This window comes from Dendrobates tinctorius, unplaced genomic scaffold, assembly GCF_039654945.1.
Source record: "Dendrobates tinctorius isolate UK_male_01 unplaced genomic scaffold, ASM3965494v1 ptg000503c, whole genome shotgun sequence".
NCBI lineage: Eukaryota > Metazoa > Chordata > Amphibia > Anura > Dendrobatidae > Dendrobates > Dendrobates tinctorius.
In genome coordinates, this window is record NW_027362162.1 from 548,794 (window position 1) to 570,167 (window position 21,374).

The following is a 21,374-nucleotide window of genomic DNA, read 5'->3' on the forward strand; positions in this document are numbered from 1 at the left end:
ATGCCTGGATTATCAAGTGAAATGGTGAATTACCCAGGCCAAGATGAATCTGACATGGAGTGCACTGATGCACAGCCGCTGATAGATGATTCTGCTGGTACAATCACTCAGAGCACTACATTGTCCTCGCAGTGTACAGAGCAGGATTCTGACCCTGATGAGACTCAGGTGCCCCTTCCCGCACACTATACCACCATACACGGTGACACAGAGGAAGGTGCACATGACATTGAAGAGGAGGTGATGGATGACCCAGTTGTTGACCCAGATTGACATCCATTGGGGGAAGAGGGTGCTGCTTCCAATAGCTCAGATGAGGAGCATCCACAGCAGACATCGACATCGCAACAGCTGTTATCTGGCAGGCCCGGAGCACTCCAAAGACAGGTTCCAAAAATCAAAAGAGTTGCTGGACAGCTTGTCCAGAGGGTCAAAAGATCACAGCGTGCTAGGCCGCAAAATGTCTGCCAGTAGTAGGAAGTAGGAAGAGTGCAGTGTGGCACTTTTTTGAACAAAATCCTCATGATCAGGCCAAGGTTATCTGTAAGAAGTGCGCAAAGACCTTTAGCCGAGGGAAAAATCTGAAAAATTTGAATACCAGTTGCATGCTTAGACATTTGACCAGCATCCACTTGCAAGCATGGACACAACACCAAACCTCAAGTGCCACATGTGCAACTGATCACAAAGAAGGTAGTCAGCAACGCTACATTGTTTCCCCCACTGTTAGCCCACCCGTTAGCACAGCAGCAAATGTTGAGGTGTCGTTGCAAGGCCACAGCAGTCAGGGAATCTCACTGTTATATCAACGAAATACTGAATCTAGGCCATCAGAAAGAACACCAACTCCATCACCATCATCAACCCTCTCTCAGTCCGCCCTGTCCACCATTACTTCCACCATATGCAGCTCTCAAGTCCAGCTCACCCTCCCAGACACTATGAGTAGGTCAATAAAGTACTCAGTCTCTCATCCGCGTACACTGGGTTTGAAAGCCCACATTGCCAAACTAATCTCGTTTGAGATGATGCCCTATCGGTTGGTGGAAAGCGCAGCTTTCCGCGAACTCATGGCCTATGCAGTACCACGCTATGAGCTACCCAGTCGCCACTTCTTCTCTCGCAAAGCCATCCCAGCCCTCCACCATCATGTAAAAGACCGCATTGTCCATGCACTCAAGCAGTCAGTGAGTGGAAAGGTGCACCTCACAACTGATGCATGGTCCAGTCGGCATGGCCAGGGCCATTACGTGTCCATCACTGCGCACTGGGTTAATGTGGTGGATGCAGGGTCCACAGGGGACAGCGGTGGTGGGACAGTGCTGCCTAGCCCACGGTATAGGAAACAGTTGGCTGTAGGCGTTCGACCCTCCTCCTCCTCCTCCTCCAGAAGCGAAAGCTCGTCCACAGAGCGCAGTCGTACGAGCACTCCATCTGCAGCTGCCACTGTTGCACACGAGGTGTCCCCCTATCGAGCAGCTAGTGGAAAGCGTCAGCAGGCTGTGTTGCAGATGATGTGTTTGGGCGACAGACACACCGCCGAGGTGCTGGCCGAGTACTTGAAGCGACAAACTGAGTCATGGCTGGGTAGTGTACATCTTGAAGCAGGCAAGGTAGTTAGTGATAACGGCCGTAATTTTGTGGCAGCCATAGCCCTTTCAAAACTCAGCCACATACAGTGGGGAAAAAAAGTATTTAGTCAGCAATAGTGCAAGTTCCAAACGTTTGACCTCTGTCATTGCCAACAAAGGATATATCACAAAGTATTGAGATGAAATTTTGTTTCTGACCAAATACTTATTTTCCACCATAATATGCAAATAAAATGAAAAAAAAACAGACAATGTGATTTTCTGGATTTTTTTTTCTCAGTTTGTCTCCCATAGTTGAGGTCTACCTATGATGTAAATTACAGACGCCTCTCATCTTTTTAAGTGGTGGAACTTGCACTATTGCTGACTGACTAAATCCTTTTTTTCCCCACTGTACCTTGCTTGGCTCACACCTTGAACCTGGTGGTGCAGTGCTTCCTCAAAAATTATCCGGAGTTAACAGCCCTGCTCCAGAAGGTGCGAAGACTGTGCGCGCACATCCGCCGGTCGCCTGTACAGTCCGTTCGTATGCAGAAGCTGCAGCGATTGCTCCACCTTCCCAACCACCGCCTCATTATCGACATTGCAACAAGGTGGAACTCCACCCTGCACATGGTGGAGCGGCTGTGCGAGCAGAGGCAGGCCATAATGCATTTGTGGGAGGATACACGGCCAGGCACTTTGAGAGCAGACATGGAGTTGACAGGTGTGAGTGGTCGAAGCTGAAAGACCTCTGTAAAGTCCTTCAGTGTTTTGAGGAATGCACACGGCTGGTAAGCGCAGATGACGCCATCCTAAGCATGAGCATCCCACTTATGCGTCTGCTCATGCAAACTTTGACGCACCTTAAGGAGCAGGCGTCTGCAGCCAATGTTGACGAGGAGGAAGAGGTGGAGGGAATCCTTGATGACATTCAGCCATTGTCTCCTCAGGGACCTCTCCTGGACGAGTTGGAGGAAGAAGAGGAGGAGGAGGATGATGATGGGGATGATTACTTAGGGGAGGAGGATGCATCTCGTGGGGCAAGTGAAAATGTTGGCGTGGCAAGGTCTGGTACAGGGTTTGTGCATGACTGGAGGGATGTGGATTTGCCAGAAAGTGCTCCTCCAACCAGCACTCGCAGTGCATCATTGACACCGGGAACATTGGCCCACATGTCAGATTATGCCTTGCGGATCCTAAAAAGGGACCCCCGCATTGCCAAAATGATGAACGATGACGACTACTGGTTGGCCAGCATCCTGGATCCACGCTATAAAGGCAAATTACAAAACATCATGCCACAGGAGAACCTTGACCTAATATTGGCTAATAAACAAGCAACTCTGGTAAATCGGTTGCTTGAGGCATTCCCAGCACACAGCAGCAGTGATGGTTCTCACACGAGCCGTACGGGCCAGGGGCAGCTTGGCAGAGGTGTTCATGGTGCACACAGCAGAAGTGGCGTTGGAGACAGGGGTTTCATGACAATGTTGTGGACTGATTTTTCAAGTACCGCTCACACAACTGGTAATACAGCATCGATGGAAAGTGACAGGAGACAGCAGTTGTCAACTATGGTTACAAACTATTTTTCCTCCCATATCGATGTTCTCCCACACAGGTCATTCCCCTTTGACTATTGGGCCGCTAAACTGGACACCTGGCCTGAATTGGCCCAATATGCCTTACAGGAGCTCGCTTGCCCAGCTGCAAGTGTGCTATCGGAAAGAGTCTTCAGTGCAGCTGGATCAATCCTGACAGAAAAAAGGACCCGTCTGTCAACCCAAAATGTGGATGATCTAACCTTCATTAAAATGAACCATGCATGGGTTTCCAAGGATTTTGTCCCACCTTCCCCTGATGACACATAGGGTGACAGAAAAATGGCTTGCTTTGGTCCACCTCTTCCTGGGACTTCACCTATTTCGCCTTTTGCATCAGCTGAATGTCCAACTTCAACATATGCCACTTTCTAAAACTCCCTAACTGTGCTGCCTCCCCCCCCATGGCCGGGGTCACCACCTAGCGCACGACACCGTGCGAGTGCCGTTGCCCTGGACAGGTGGGTAGGCCGACTCTTGGGCGCGGGCACTGGCACAGGGTCCCTCATAGTGCAATCAAGTGTCTCTGACGGTGGTGGTGCACACCCGCCGTCAGACACACCGCTGTACTATGAGGGGCCCAGTGCCAGTACCGACGCCCACGAGTGGGCCCCCCTTGCTTGGGCAGGACCCCAGCAGTTGCAATCTTTACCTCTCCCTGCTCCTCCGCTGTGTAATCTGGGCCGTCAAATCCATACTGTGCCTGACACCGTCTGAGCCTGCCTCCTGAGACATATATTTTGAATGTGTACGCTATCCATACATGTTATCTGGGGATACGGTACCCTTTCTAACCTTTGTGCAATCACGTGCAATCCATACTGGGCCTAACACCGTCTGAGCCTGCCTCCTGAGACATATATTTTGAATGTGTACGCTATCCATACATGTTATCCGGGGAAATGGTACCCTTTCTAACCTTTGTGCAATCATGTGCAATCCATACTGGGCCTAACACCGTCTGAGCCTGCCTCCTGAGACATATATTTTGAATGTGTACGCTATCCATACATGTTATCCGGGGATACGTTACCCTTTCTAACCTTTGTGCAATCACGTGCAATCCATACTGGGCCTGACACCGTCTGAGCCTGCCTCCTGAGACATATATTTTGAATGTGTACGCTATCCATACATGTTATCCGGGGATACGGTACCCTTTCTAACCTTTGTGCAATCACGTGCAATCCATACTGGGCCTGACACCGTCTGAGCCTGCCTCCTGATGTATAGACATATATTTTGAATGTGTACGCTATCCATACATGTTATCCGGGGATACGGTACCCTTTCTAACCTTTGTGCAATCACGTGCAATCCATACTGGGCCTGACACCGTCTGAGCCTGCCTCCTGAGACATATATTTTGAATGTGTACGCTATCCATACATGTTATCCGGGGATACGGTACCCTTTCTAACCTTTGTGCAATCACGTGCAATCCATACTGGGCCTAACACCGTCTGAGCCTGCCTCCTGAGACATATATTTTGAATGTGTACGCTATCCATACATGTTATCTGGGGATACGGTACCCTTTCTAACCTTTGTGCAATCACGTGCAATCCATACTGGGCCTAACACCGTCTGAGCCTGCCTCCTGAGACATATATTTTGAATGTGTACGCTATCCATACATGTTATCCGGGGAAATGGTACCCTTTCTAACCTTTGTGCAATCATGTGCAATCCATACTGGGCCTAACACCGTCTGAGCCTGCCTCCTGAGACATATATTTTGAATGTGTACGCTATCCATACATGTTATCCGGGGATACGTTACCCTTTCTAACCTTTGTGCAATCACGTGCAATCCATACTGGGCCTGACACCGTCTGAGCCTGCCTCCTGAGACATATATTTTGAATGTGTACGCTATCCATACATGTTATCCGGGGATACGGTACCCTTTCTAACCTTTGTGCAATCACGTGCAATCCATACTGGGCCTGACACCGTCTGAGCCTGCCTCCTGATGTATAGACATATATTTTGAATGTGTACGCTATCCATACATGTTATCCGGGGATACGGTACCCTTTCTAACCTTTGTGCAATCACGTGCAATCCATACTGGGCCTGACACCGTCTGAGCCTGCCTCCTGAGACATATATTTTGAATGTGTACGCTATCCATACATGTTATCCGGGGATACGGTACCCTTTCTAACCTTTGTGCAATCACGTGCAATCCATACTGGGCCTAACACCGTCTGAGCCTGCCTCCTGAGACATATATTTTGAATGTGTACGCTATCCATACATGTTATCCGGGGATACGGTACCCTTTCTAACCTTTGTGCAATCACGTGCAATCCATACTGGGCCTGACACCGTCTGAGCCTGCCTCCTGAGACATATATTTTGAATGTGTACGCTATCCATACATGTTATCCGGGGATATGGTACCCTTTCTAACCTTTGTGCAATCACGTGCAATCCATACTGGGCCTGACACCGTCTGAGCCTGCCTCCTGATGTATAGACATATATTTTGAATGTGTACGCTATCCATACATGTTATCTGGGGATACGGTACCCTTTCTAACCTTTGTGCAATCACGTGCAATCCATACTGGGCCTAACACCGTCTGAGCCTGCCTCCTGAGACATATATTTTGAATGTGTACGCTATCCATACATGTTATCCGGGGATACGGTACCCTTTCTAACCTTTGTGCAATCACGTGCAATCCATACTGGGCCTGACACCGTCTGAGCCTGCCTCCTGAGACATATATTTTGAATGTGTACGCTATCCATACATGTTATCCGGGGATACGGTACCCTTTCTAACCTTTGTGCAATCACGTGCAATCCATACTGGGCCTAACACCGTCTGAGCCTGCCTCCTGATGTATAGACATATATTTTGAATGTGTACGCTATCCATACATGTTATCTGGGGATACGGTACCCTTTCTCACCTTTGTGCAATCACGTGTAATCCATACTGGGCGTGAGAACGGCTGGCGAGCTGTTAAGCAAGCTACAGCACCTGTGGTTTGCACACGTAAGTTTTTAATTTTTTCAGGAATGACGGTTAGGCCTAATTCCGGAACTGCGGTTGACCTGCACTTACTGGGAAATCATCGTTCGCGGGTAATAATTGTAATCAGTGATCCCCATCACTAACGTTGTTCAGCGGGTTTTCTGCACCCGTAAGCGACAAACGCTGGCCTTTTCAGTGTAGCGCACATGCAGCCACGGACATGTAAGGGCATGACACACCAGTTATTGGCCAATCTCATGTGCCAGAGCCTCACGTGTCCCTCTAGTAAGCCGGACTCGGACCGCGGGGCATGACGGAGTCTCGTTCGTTAACAGAATTAAGCTTGCAATGTGTGCATCTGTTCTGTAGCTGGCATGGTTGAGGTTTCCCAGGTGGAGTCGAATTTAACCGTAGGCTCCACTCCTGGTGGTGCCCTTCTGGACATTCCTTTAAGGTTCAGCTTTACAACCATACTGCCCACGTAAAACAAACACTTTGCCTTCATGAACGCTGTTTGGAGGGTCATGACTCGTGGGAATAATGCCGCCCAATCAGTTAACCTGCTAGAGAGATCCTTCGTTGCTCCCAAGCATGACATCACACTCCCTAGGAAGAAGGTAATGCCACTGTGGCGACCGTACTCCTGGGGGCGACACAAGTGCACTGATGCCCAGCCACTGCTCGATGAATCTGCTGGTACATTGACCCAGACCACTACATTCCCCACGCATGCTACATGACCTGAATCTGACCCTGATGAAACTCAGGTTACCCTTCCCATATACAGTTCCATCTTACACGGTGACAAAGAGGAAGCTGCAGATGAAAGTGCAGGTTCGGCCCACCCGCCATCAGACACACCACCGTACTATCATGGGCCCTGTGCCAGTGCCGTCGCCAATGAGTGGGCCCCCCCTGCTTGCCCAGGATCACAGCACTTGCAAAGTTGAAATACTGTGCAGTGAGATGGAAGATGGGGACGACAAGGAATCCAGAGAAGTACAGGGATTCCCTAGCGAGGAGACTTATTTGATTGTTTTCAATGTTGGGACAGCAATTTTTGGGGAGCACTATACTCTGGAGAATGATAGATGGGGCCCACCATACACTGGAACATTCCAAAGGTGTACATCAGACACTGGAGCAGCATTTACAGGGCCCATTATACACTAGAGCATTAGAAATGGGGCCCATTATGTTTGGAGCATTATTTGGGCCCATAAGACAGTGGAGCTTCATCCATGGGGACCAACATATACTGTAGCATTATGTGGAGCTCATCATATACTGTTTCAAACATTATATGGGACCAATGATTCTGTATGGAGAAATAGATGGGCCTCATCATGAGATGTAAAAAGTGAGGTATTTTTCATTGTACTATACTGCTATTTCTCTGCCGTATCGGAGCATGATGAGTTGTGGTATGTGTTAAAGGGGCGCTCTTTCGCCCAGGGCACATGAAAACCTGCAGCCAGCCCTCCCCCCCCACAACTTTAGCCAAATAACCCCCATTTTTCAGTGCGTAACTTGTATTATGAAGTTAATTAAGGTTGACAAGCTTAAGTAAGAAGAATTGATGCTTTTGGCATTCAAATGGGCACTGTAGGTGTGTTTCCTGTCCTCCTCTCACTGCCGACTTTTATTCCCCATTGACTTACATTGGGTTTCGTGTTTCGGGACGACCCCGACTTTTCCCTATAATCGGACGATCTTGCTCGACCCGACTTTTAGAAAAGTCGGGTTTCACGAAACGAAACGCGACCCTAAAAAATCAAAAGTCGCTCAACTCTACTAATGACATAGAATCGTCAAGACCAGAGGAAACAGGAAATCCCACCATAGTATCTTTTAAAGTCTCAGACAAACCCTTCCGAAAGAGAGCTGCCAATGCATTCCATGTAGTAAGGACCGCCCACCTTCAGAATTTCTGACAGTATAACTCTGCAGGATCCTGACCCTGGTTCAATGCCAATAGGGCTCTCTCAGCTTGATCAATAGCATTAGGTTCATTATATAACAACTCCAAGGCTTGAAAAAATGCATCCACATTAGTCAAAACAGGATCTTCAGGTGTCAAAGAAAACGCCCAATCCTGGGGATCGCCGCGCAGCAAGGGGATGGTAATTTAACCTGCTGCGCAGAGCTCCCCGATGAGTTAGGCTTCAAGGCAAGAAATAATTTACAATTCTTAAAATTCAAAAATTTAGACCGATCCCCAGAAAACACATCAGGAGCAGGGATCCTTGGTTCAACAGCATGTGAATGAGTGAGAAAGGCGGAAATTCCCCGCACTTCAGCAGCGAGCTGCTCCACATGATCAGACAATTGCTTAATCTCCATCAAGGAGAAAAAGAAAAAAAAAAAGAATCCTCCTACGGCCCCAGGAAAAAAAAGAAAATATACATACAAAAAAAAAATTCTGACACTTTTTTTTTTTTTTTTTTTTTTTTTATTTACAATTCTCTCCTGCTTTTGAGTACCCTAGAATCTGCGGTATGGCTGGTGATTCTGTTATGAATGGGTCACCGAGGAGGAAAAAAACAAAAAGCAAGCTAAGCCCAGAAAACCAGAGAGGTTGGCAACTAGCAGTAGCCATGGAGCTTGCCTACGGAGGTCCTAGACGCCTCGTCACGGCCGGAGAACTAAATAAGCATAAAGGAAGAAAGGGGAAATCTAAACTACCCCAAAGCAATAGACAGCCCCCAACATGTATTGTCTGTGAAACAAGATGAAAACACAGACACAGATAGAAAGATAGGCTGAGCAAACCATGGGGCCCTCACTAACTAGAAAGGACAGGAAAGAAAAGCTGCTGTCTGCAATCACGCAAAAAACCCTGCCAAAAAAAATGTCCAACACGTCTGATAGAAAAAGGCCCTGAAGTCGCTAGACTTCAAATCACTATATCAGCACTCAGGTATATTCTGAAGACAGAGCAAAAGAGATCAACTGATCAGAGACAAAATGGGGATTCAGCCCAGTCCCAGCCAGGGCTGGCTGAACACAAAAACTAAGTAAACCAGACAAAATCTCATATGAACAATAGCAGAGAAAACTTAGCTTTAGGAAGGCAGGAACCAAACTGGAAACCAGAAGCCACAGTCAGGAAAAATCGCCAGCAAGAAACTAGGGAGTCGGCTGCCTTAAATCCAATCAGAAACTCCTGATGTCCAATCGCAGTCCTCTTCCTCAGGTGGCCAGTCTCTGCCATTTAGATCAGCTTCATTACCTCCCTTCACCAACAGAGGGAGTCCTGATAGAGAACTCACTACTCCTCTGTCACAGCCAGCTCCATAACCCTCACCAGAAGCCAGAGGCAAACCCGAAAATGAGCTCACAGCAGATTCCCTCCGGTCCATCATAGCATCCATGGAGTAGGGAGAATACCTTGCCTCCATAGACATACAAGACGCATATCTCCACATAACATTTGCTCCCGCCCATCAAAGGTTTCTCAGGTTCGCGGTCAACCAAGACCACTACCAGTTTGTCGCTCTCCCGTTCGGACTCACCACAGCTTCAAGAACGTTTACCAAGGTCATGGCAGCCACCATGGATTTTCTACACTCCAGAGGCATTCTAGTCGTTCCGTATCTAGACGACCTTCTCATCAAGTGTTCCACCTTCAAGGACTGCGAGGTCAGTGTCTCAATCACAATCGACACACTAAGTCGTCTGGGATGGTTAGTCAATTTACAAGAATCATCGACTACCCCGAGTCAGACTTTAACCTTCCTGGGAATGCTATTCGACACCTCCAGGGGTCTTGTGGTCCTTCCCAAGGACAAGACACTGGCCCTCCGTCTAGGAGTGCGCACACTCCTCCGCAAACCTCCCCGATCTCTCCGGTTTGCCATGAGAGTCCTCGGCAGGATGGCAGCAGCAATGGAGGCAGTGCCATTTGCCCAGTTTCACCTCAGTCCTCTTCAACTAGCCATCCTCAGGTCTTGGGACAAGAACCCCTTCTCCCTCGACAGGGAGTTCCGGTTGACATCGTCAACCAGGAGGTCCGTACATTGGTGGCTCAAGCCAACTTCGCTTACAAGAGGAAAACCCTTTCTTTCAGGTCAGTGGAAGGTCCTGACCACCGATGCAAGCCTGACAGGTTGGGGTGCGGTGCACCTACATCACAGGGCACAAGGCAAGTGGTCACCAATGGAAGCGACCTTGCCCATCAATATCCTGGAAATTCGGGCCATCTTCCTGGCACTGAGAACCTTTCATCACCTGCTGGCGGCCTCTCACATACGGAAACAGTCGGACAATGCCACGGCGGTGGCATATGTGAATCACCAAGGCGGGACCTGTAGTGTCCAGGCGATGAGAGAAGTAACACATATTCTCCACTGGGCGGAAGACACCAGGTCGGTACTCTCGGCGGTCCACATTCCAGGGGTGGAAAACTGGGAAGCAGAATTCCTCAGCAGGCAAGGAATCGACTCGGGGGAGTGGTCTCTCCACCCCGAAATTTTTTACCAGATCTGTCAACGCTGGGGAACCCCGGATGTGGACCTAATGGCATCCCATCTCAATGCCAAGGTCTCCAATTTCATGGCCAGGACACACGACCCGCGGTCGCTCGGAGCGGATGCCCTGGTTCAGGACTGGACCCATTTCCAGCTCCTGTACATCTTTCCACTCTCCTCCTGATCTCCAGAGTAGTGAGGAAGATCAAACAAGAGGGAGTTCCAACCATCCTGATCGCGCCGGACTGGCCCAGACGTACATTGTACGCCGACATCGTTCATCTTACAGCAGACGCCCCCTGGCGTCTCCCCGATCGTCACGACCTTCTGTCACAAGGTCCGTTCTACCATCAGAATTTAGGGGCTCTCAATTTGACGGCATGGCCCTTGAAACCCGGATTCTAACCCAGGCAGGGTTCACACCGGATGTCATTGCGACCATGATTAGGGCAAGGAAGCCAGCTTCTGCCAAGATTTATTATTGTACCTGGAGAACTTTCTTTTCCTGGTGCGAATCTCATGGACAGGTCCCACTCCCTTATTCTCCCGAAGGTACTAGGTTTCCTTCAGTCGGGCCTAGACGCCAAGCTATCCCTAGGCTCGCTTAAGGGTCAGGTGTCAGCGCTTTCAGTCCTTTTTCAAAGGCGCATTGCTACCAAACCGCAAGTAAGAACTTTTCTCCAGGGAGTTTCCCGATTGGTTCCTCCCTGCAGGCGTCCACTGGAAACGTGGGACCTCAACCTGGTCCTGACAGCATTGCAGGCACCACCCTTCGAACCCCTTAAAGAAGTTCCACTCTGTATTCTGTCACAGAAAGTGGTTTTCCTAGTGGCAATCACCTCGCTACGCAGGGTGTCGGAATTGTCAGCACTTTCCTGCAGACGGCCTTTCCTAGCTTTTCACCAGGACAAGGTGGTCCTCCGTACTGTACCATCCTTCCTTCCGAAGGTTGTGTCCACCTTTCACCTCAATGAGGAAATCTCACTGCCATCCCTTTGTCCGGTTCCGGCTCATAGAGTGCAGAAGGCTCTGCATACGCTTGACCTCATCAGAGCATTGCGGATTTATATGTCCAGGACTGCCCCCTTCCGGAAGTCTGATTCCCTCTTCATTCTTCCGGAAGGCGGTCGCAAGGGCCTGCCGGCCTCCAAGGCTACCCTTGCCAGGTGGATCAAGTCCACCATACATGAGGCTTACCGACTCAACAGTTCCTCTCTTCCGGCCGGTATCACGCCCCACTCTACTCGGGAAGTAGGGGCCTCCTGGGCCATTCGGCACCAGGTTTCGGCACAACAAGTGTGCAAGGCGGCCACTTGAACTAACCTACACACATTTACAAAACACTACAGTGTTCATACCCAGTCCTCAGCGGACGCGAGCCTGGGTAGACTGGTTCTGCAGGCGGCAGTGCCCCAAGTTTAGGGTCCTGCTAGCACAATATTCGTCCATTGCTTCCCACCCAGGGACTGCTTTGGGACGTCCCATGGTTCTGTGTCCCCCAATGAGGCGACAGAGTAAAGGAGATTTTTGTGTACTCACCATAAAGCCTCTTTCTCTTAGCCCCTAATTGGGGGACACAGTTCCCACCCTGTTGCCCTTAATTGGCGGCTGTTACGGTTGGGTTCTCATATTGTTCTTTGAGCTTGTACATAGTAGCCTTCTTACAGGCATGGTTATGTTTCTTCTGTTATGTTCCTCCTAATGCTTTTGCACAATACTGGAGAAGGCGGACGCCATCCAGGGGTGTATTCTGCAGAGGAGGAGCCATAGCTAACCTTTTTCAGATTATGCATAGTGTCGCCTCCTAGCGGACAGCAGCATAACACCCATGATTCTGTGTCCCCCAATTAGAGGCTAAGAGAAAGAGATTTTAAGGTGAGTACACAAAAATCTCCTTTTTACACTTCGCTGATCTGTCACATCACAGATCGCTGTGACAGATCAGCGATCTGTCACAGGTAGTGCTGCAGGCTTCCTCATGCCGGTGCTTTGCAGGCATGAGGAAGCCACCTCCCTGCAGGCCCCCAAAGGTCCCCACCGCCATTTTGGATTCGGGGACCTGCAGGGAAGGAGGCCCCCGCAACAGCGCTGCACATTGCTCTGCTACGGGGGTCTCAGGAAGCAGGGAGGGAGCCCCCTCCCTGCCGATGATTCCCTAAACCCACGGTACACTGCGATCGTGTTTGATCGCAGTGTGCCAGGGATTAACATGTCAGGACGGTCCGTGACCGCCCCTGACATAGTGCCGGGTGTCAGCTGTGATAATCAGCTGACACCTGGCCGCGATCAGCGGCGCTCACCATGTGAGCGCCGCTGATCGCTATGACGTACTATCCCGTCCATGAGCATAGGGGCCCAGGTCCCATGGGCGGGATAGTACGTCAGATGGCAAAAGGGGTTAAATGGCATCTGTCTGTAGGAAAAACCCTCCTAAGCCGTCTATATGGGCATGTAGGTCATAAAAAGTTGGACAAAATGATACCCCAATATCTGCGATCTGATGTCTTATTCCAGAGAATTCAACATTCTATTCAATATGTAGATGAGCTGTTAAGATCTATGTGCTGGATGTAGATCTCCCTGAGAATCTGCCTCCACACATTATTTTACATGAAAGGAGCGTTACCAGTGTGAGACATGTAATGACTGGCAGTCTGCTCTCCTGATATACATGTCTCACACTGGTAACACTGCCTTTCATTTAACATAAGCTCTGTAGTTAGATCAGGGAGATCTACGTCCGGCCCATAGATCTTAACAGCTCATTTACATATTCTAGAGAAATCCATGCTTTTCTTAATAAGGCATCAGATCGCAGACATCATGATATCATTTTACACAACTTTATATGACCTACATGTCCATACAGATGGCTTAGGCCTGTTTCACACATCCGTTTTTTCACACTTTGGCGGACGTCAAAAAACGGATGTGTGAAACAGGCCTTAGGAGGGGTTGATCCTACTGATGTAGTCTTTAAAAAGAATACCTAAGCTATTTTTTATTTTTTTTTTTTATTTTGTCCAGAATGGAAAGTTATGAAACTTTCCAAATATCTTCATTAAGGAATTTGTTTTTATTGCTGTTTAACAAAACAAAAAAAAACACCTGTAAATGGCGGCTTTTCCTCAGTCTCTCTGCCTGCCTTCAGCTACATTGCTATCAGAACGTATTCCTTTGGAGTACAGATGATGGCAGTGATGAGTATTGCCTGACTCCTGAGTGTTCTGCTTATCAGAACGATCTCCTGCAGCAGCCTCAGGGACTGAACATATTTTTCGAGTACACCGATATCACTTGGTTAGCATCCGAGCATTCTAGGATATCACCTTATCCAAGCACGTTCGCTCATCACTAGTGCTGTCCCATCACTGCCATCATCTGTACTCCAAATGCGTGCACTCTGATATTAATGCAAATAGACTGGGCAAAATCCGGGGTTTAGAAGCAACTTGCATGTTTTTTTTTTTTTTTTTACTGGAATGAAGACAAATCCCATAATAAAATAATTTGCAAGGTTTTATAATTTTTTTTGTTTTCTCCCCCAATGTGGACCTGTGCACTAGCACGTACACTAGTATTGGTCTATGTGCAGTCTGTTGCACAAACGAATCAAACATACATTTGTCTGAATTTAGGCTCGGGGTAAGTTCAGGCAATTATTTTTACAGTCTGTGTGCAGCCAGTATTATCCCATTATTATCTAAGGTCTGCATAATATGAAAACCTCCACCAAGAATGATGATGCATTTTAAAACCTTGACCAAGAACTTAGGCTACGTTCCCACGATGAGTTTTGGGTGAGTTTTTTTTAAAATTTTTTTATACAATGCTTCTTTTTGAAAAGAAGGCGCGTAATCTATTTTACTTAAAGGGAATCTGTCACCTCGTTTTTCCGCTATAAGCTGCGGCCACTGCCTTTCGGGGCTTATCTACAACATTCTATAATGCTGTAGATAAGCCCCTGATCTAACCTGGAAGATAAGGAAAACAAGTTTTATTATACTCACCCGGGGGCGGTCCAGTCCGATCCGATGGGTATCGCAGGTCCGGCGCCTTCCATCTTCTAGAGATGATGTCATCATCCTCCTTGCTTTGTGTCTTGGCTCCTGCGCAGGCGTACTGATCTGCCTTGTTGAGGGCAGATCAAAGTACTGCAGTGCGCAGGCACCGGGAAAGGTCAGAGAGGCTCAGCGCCTGCGCACTGCAGGAATATGCTCTGCCCTCAACAGGGCAGATCAGTATGCCTGCGCAGGAGCCGTGACACGAAACAAGGAGGATGATGACATTCACTGCATGAAGATGGAAGGCGCCAGACCTGCGACACCCATCGGATCGGACCAGACCGGTCCGCCCCCGGGTGAGTATAATAAAAGTTGTTTTCCTTATCTTCCAGGTTAGATCAGGGGCTTATCTACAGCATTATAGAATGTTGTAGATAATCCCCAAAAGGAAGTGGCCGCAGCTTATAGCGGAAAAATGAGGTGACAGGTTCCCTTTAATGGGTGCAGAAATAGCGCAGAAAATCTGCAATATCAAAAGCTCATCGTGGGAACGCGGCCTAACAGGTGTTTGCACGGACTTCTGTGAACACTTTCTTGGGTGCGTTTAGGAGAGTACACTTGCTCTGCTTCATTCTTGGATATATAATTACTAATTTTATTGTATTTTATTTTTTTTCAGCTCATTTTCATCATGTCATTGAACAGCTGAGGTTTCGGCAAGGTACCGTCCTGAGCATATTTCTGTCTGCTGGTATGTAATGTTCCATTTTCAGACTATGAATAGAATTTTATTTTTATCATTTTGTCTTGTTTTTTTTTTTTTTGGTTTTTTTCTTTGCTTAATTTGCACAATTGAGGCCATTTTATTTTTCTTGTAGCTTTTCAGTTTTCATACACTGCAGTGTTTGGAGCATACACCGCTTTTATCTTCATAAGAACAGGTGAGAACGTGTGGCGTTTAGTCCTGATACAGACTTTGTTTCATTGCCATTTTTTAAAATATTATCCCACAAGTAGTAATGGATTAAAACAAAACAAACAAACAAATAGAAATGTAAAAACTTTCAGTTATACTTTTCTTTTAAGCTATGTTCACATAAGGTCAGGAAAAACCAAGATGGAAACTCTTGATTTGTCAGACATGCGCCACCGTATCAGCGCTGTTGACAGTAAGGTTATGAAATTAAAAACTTGCCGCGAGTTAGTTCATTTTATTTTTATTTTTTTATTTTTTTCTCCTGTTTTTTTTCCTGGGGAACATGTTTTAAAATATTTGCATTTTGGGAAGAATTTCAGCAGTGTTAGTAAAGATTTTAGGCACAGAATCCATGTTTACTTCCTGACAATGTGAACATGCTCCTAGGCTTCTCATAACTTCTTAGAAAACTGCTCCATAGCGCAAAGTGTGAACTGAGCCTTTGAAAAAAAAAAAGTGTTTTTTGTTTTCTTATTTCTTATTGTAGTTTAATGTTAATTTGAGATTTATCATGCCATGGCTCGTGTGTGGTTGTTGTGTGTTGTTTTTTTTTTTTTGTAAGCTGGGGAAAATGACTGATACACTTTGCATGATATATTTGAGTGATGGGCAATAGTCTTTGTCCACTTTCACCCGGGAGCATGACATGAAGACCACATCTAATAATTGTCATTCGGTCACTTTGCAGCTTGGAAAACGAGGCCGGAGTGGGTCACACCGTGGCTTTGGCCATGACACAGGTCATGTAGCTAAAGATCACTTTGTGCCACTTCTACATCCCCGCATAATGTGAATGTAATGGAGGTTGTATTGCAAACCGCAAGGTGCTGTGACCTTGACAAGCAAATCACAAAAATTCAGACCGTTGGATTTGTTTTTGTGTCTTTGTATTCTCACTGCAATGCAATCACATTCACTTGTATTACTCTGCAAAGTCGTAGCAGCATATTGCGATCTTTGGGCTTGCAACCAACATTGCAGCCAAAGCTGCTGCATAGCCATACCCCAATGGTATATGCACACAGTGGTGTTTTTTGAACAGAAATTGAGCAGAAACTCCCCAAATCCTTTTAACCCCTTTAACCTCCTAGGTGGTTTGCATGTTCATGACCGGGCCAATTTTTACAATTCTGACCACTGTCCCTTTATGAGGTAATAACTCTGGAACGCTTCCATGGATCCCAGTGATTCTGACTTTGTTTTCTCGTGACATATTGTACTTCATGTTAGTGGTAACATTCATTCATATAACTTGCGTTTATTTGTGGAAAAAAAAAAACGGAAGTTTGGGGAAAACTTTGAAAATTTCGCAATTTTCAAAGTTTGCATTTTCATGTCTTTAAAACAGTGAAATATGTCACACAAAATAGCTAATAAATAACATTTCCCACATGTTTACTTTACATCAGCACAATTTTGGAACCAAAATTTTTTTTTTTTATAGGAAGTTATAAGGGTTAAAAGTTGACCAGCGATTTCTCATTTTTACAACACTATTTTCTTTTACAGACCACATCACATTTGAAGTCACTTTGAGGGGTCTATATGATAGAAAATACCCAAAAGTGACATCATTCTAAAAAGTGCACCCCTGAAGGTGCTCAAAACCACATTCAAGAAGTTTATTAACCCTTCAGGTGCTTCACGGGAATTTTTGGAATGATTAAAAAAAATGAACATTTAACTTTTTTTTCACAAAAAATTTACTTCTGATCCAATTTGTTTTATTTTTACCAAGGGTAACAGGAGAAATTGGACCCCAAAAGTTGTTGTGCAATTTGTCCTGAGTACGCTGATACACCATATATGCATGTAAACCACTGTTTGGGCGCACGGCAGAGCTCAGAAGGGAAGGAGCGCCTTTGACTTTTTCAACGCAAAATTGGCTGATATTGAGATCGGACGCCATGTCACGTTTGGACGGCCCCTGATGTGCCTAAACCGTGGAACCCCCCCCAATTCTGACTCCAACTCTGACCCCAACACACCCCTAATCCCAACCCTAACTTTAGCCCCAACCCTAACCCTAATGGGAAAATGGAAATAAATACACTGTTCAAAAAAATAAAGGGAACACTAAAATACCACATCCTAGACATCACTGAATGAAATATTCCAGTTGCAAATCTTTATTCATTACATAGTCGAATGCGTTGAGAACAATAAATCATAAAAATGATCAATGTAAATCCAAATTAATATCCCATGGAGGTCTGAATTTGGAATGCTAATCAAAATCAAAGTGGAAAATCAAATTACAGATTGATCCAACTTCAGTGGAAATGCCTCAAGACAAGGAAAAGATGCTTAGTATTGTGTGTGGCCTCCACGTCCCTCTCAGTATTGTGTGTGGCCTCCATGTACCTGTATGACCTCCCTACAATGCCTGGGCATGGTCCTGATGAGGCGGCAGATGTTCTCTTGAGGGATCTCCTCCCAGACCTGGCCTAAAGCATCCGCCAACTCCTGGACAGTCTGTGGTGCATTGTGACCTTGGTGGATGGAGTGAAACATGATGTTCCAGATGTGCTCAAGATGTGCTCAATCGGATTCAGGTCTGGGGAATGGGCGGGCCAGTCCATAGCTTCAATGCCTTCATCTTGCAGGAACTGCTGACACACTCCAGCCACATGAGGTCTGGCATTGTCCTGCATTAGGAGGAACCCAGGGCCAACCGCACCAGCATATGGTCTCACAAAGGGTCTGAGGATTTTATCTCGGTACCTAATGGCAGTCAGGCTACCTCTGGCGAGCACATGGAAGGCTGTGCGGCCCTCCAAAGAAATGCTACCCCACACCATTACTGACCCACTGCCAAACCGGTCATGCTGAAGAATGTTGCAGGCAGCAGATCGCTCTCCATGGCATCTCCAGACTGTCACATCTGTCACATGTGCTCAGTGTGAACCTGCTTTCATCTGTGAAGAGAACAGGGCGCCAGTGGCGAATTTGCCAATCCTGGTGTTCTGTTATAAATGCCAAGCGTCCTGCACGGTGTTGGTCTGTGAGCACAAGCCCCATCTGTGGACGTCAGGCACTCAGACCATCCTCATGGAGTCGGTTTCTTACCGTTTGTGCAGAGACATGCACATTTGTGGCCTGCTGGAGGTCATTTTGCAGGGCTCTGGCAGTGCTCCTCCTGTTCCTCCTTGCACAAAGGCGGAGGTAGCGGTCCTGCTGCTGGGTTGTTGCCCTCCTACAGCCCCTTCCACGTCTCCTGGTGTACTAGCCTGTCTCCTGGTAGCGCCTCCAGCCTCTGGACACTACGCTCACAGACACAGCAAACCTTCTTGCCACAGCTCGCATTGATGTGCCATCCTGGATGAGCTGCACTACCTGAGCCACTTGTGTGGGTTGTAGAATCCGTCTCATGCTACCACGAGTGTGAAAGCACAACCAACATTCATGAGTGACCGAAACATCAGCCAGAAAGCATTGGTACTGAGATGTGGTCTGAGGTCCCCACCTGCAGAACCACTCCTTTATTGAGGGTGTCTTGATAATTGACAATAATTTCCATCTGTTGTCTATTCCATTTGCACAGCAGCATGTGAAATTGATTGTCAATCAGTGTTGCTTCCTAAGTGGACAGTTTGATTTCACAGAAGTTTGATTTACTTGGAGTTATATTCTGTTGTTTAAGTGTTGCCTTTATTTTTTTTGAGCAGTGTACATTTTTTTATTTTATTTTTCTCTAACTAATGGGGTGGTAAAGGGGGGTTTGATTTACTATTTATGGCGGGTTTTTATGTTTGGCATCTGTCACGCTAAAAGACGCTTTTTATTGCAAAAAATTAGTTTTTGCATCACCACATTTTGAGAGCTATAATTTTTCCATATTTTGCTCAGTCATGTGAGGTCTTATTTTTTTGCGGGACGAGTTGACATTTTTATTGGTATCATGTTCGGGCACGTGACATCTTTTGATCGCTTTTTATTCAGATTTTAGGGGCGCAGAATGAACAAAAACCAGCAATTCATGAATTTCTTGGGGGGGGGGTGTTTATACCGTTCCGCGTGTGGAAAAATTGATAAAGCGGTTTTACTCTTTGGGTCAGTACGATTACAGCGATACCTCATTTATATCATTTTTTAATGTTTTGGTGCTTTTATATAACAAAAACTTTTATATAAAAAATAATAATTTTTGCATCGCTTTATTCTGCGAGCTATAACTTTTTTTTATTTTTTCCCTGATGGCGGCTTGTTTTTTGCGGGACAAGATGACGTTTTCAGCGGTACCATGTTTATTTATATCCGTCGTTTTGATCGAGTGTTATTCCACTTTTTGTTCGGCGGTATGATGATAAAGCATTGGTTTTTTGGGCTTTTTTTTTTTTTAAATGGTTTTCACTAATGGGGTTAACTAGTGGTACATTATAGGTTGGGTCGTTACGGACGTGGGGATACCAATTATGTGTACTTATATGGTTAAGAGTTTTTTTGTATTCAAATACTGATTTATTGTTAAATAAATATATTTTTTTTTTTAAATATTTTTACTATTATTTTAAAAGATTTTTTTTATTTAATTCTGACTTTTACACTTTGTCCCACTATGGGACACTTATTTTGTTCAGGCTGCTCGCTTATCTGCATGCTATAGAAGCTGTCAGCACTGCAGCTTCTGCGCACTGACAACAGAGACTTCCTGACATGCGCTGTGCATGACTGGAAGTCTCTCAGGCCTGGAGACCTGGATGTCATCATGACGTCATCGGGTCTTCATGTCAGCTATTGGGACCCCGCAACATGCCGTGGGGTCTCCGATCCAAAGGCAGAGGTGCTGTCACAGCTGACAGCCCCTCTGCCTGCTCCTGAAACACTGCGATCATGTTTGATCACAGTGTGCCGGGGGTAAAAGTGCAGGGAGCGGTCCGTGACACCTGACACCTGGCTCCCACAGCTGATACCTGGCACTATCAGTAGCGCTCCCCCCCGTGAGCGCGGCTGATCAATGATGACGTACTATCCCGGGAATAGTACGTCATCTGGCAGAAAGGGGTTAAAAAAGAAAAAAAAATTGGAGGTTGTGCTCATTTTCTGAAAACTTTGCAAAAATACTGTCTGCACATAGCTTTAAGATGCATGTGAATTGTGAGTTGCCTATAGTCAGGCTGCAATTTAGTGGTGTGTTTTTATTTTGTTTGTTTTTTTCAGGCAATTCACAGCTTTAAAATATTATATATATTACTGTCAAATTTAATCTCTCTTTTCTAAAAGACAGGAGTTATCACTTTCAGTCAAAAGATTTTAGTCTTGATTAACGTTGGGAAGTTTTCCAGGGGTCAGACTTGGGTTCTCTTTTAAAATCCATGGCCCAGATGAAAATGGCCAAATGCAGTGCTTGTTTGTTTCCAGAATAGTCTTTGTAACTTTCCGGGCAACTGTACATATAAATCATAGAGGGTTTTAACCCCTTACATCAGACGTACTATTATGCCAATGTCAGTATCACCAGCTTTGATGAGGGCTCCGGCGGTGAGCCCACCTCAAAGACGGGACATGTCAGCTGTTTTAAACAGCTGACATGTTCTCGTAATAGCTGTAGGTGGAATTGCGATCCGCCCGCAGCTATTAACTAGTTAAATGCTGCTGTCACACTGACAGCGGCATTTAACAAGCGCATCCGGCCGGAAATACGCACACTGGATGACCTGCGTCACGTGATGGCGGGTCACCGATGTGTCGGCATAACAACCAAAAGTCTCCTTGAGACCTCTATGGTTGTTGATGCTGGATTACTGTGAGCACCACC

The 21,374-nt window shown here is 46.5% G+C and overlaps 1 pseudogene; it reads left to right on the forward strand.

Annotated features, from left to right (window-relative positions):
* The window catches only part of LOC141078106 (uncharacterized), a 766,429-nt pseudogene that overhangs the window by 348,056 nt on the left and 396,999 nt on the right, over positions 1-21,374 (forward strand).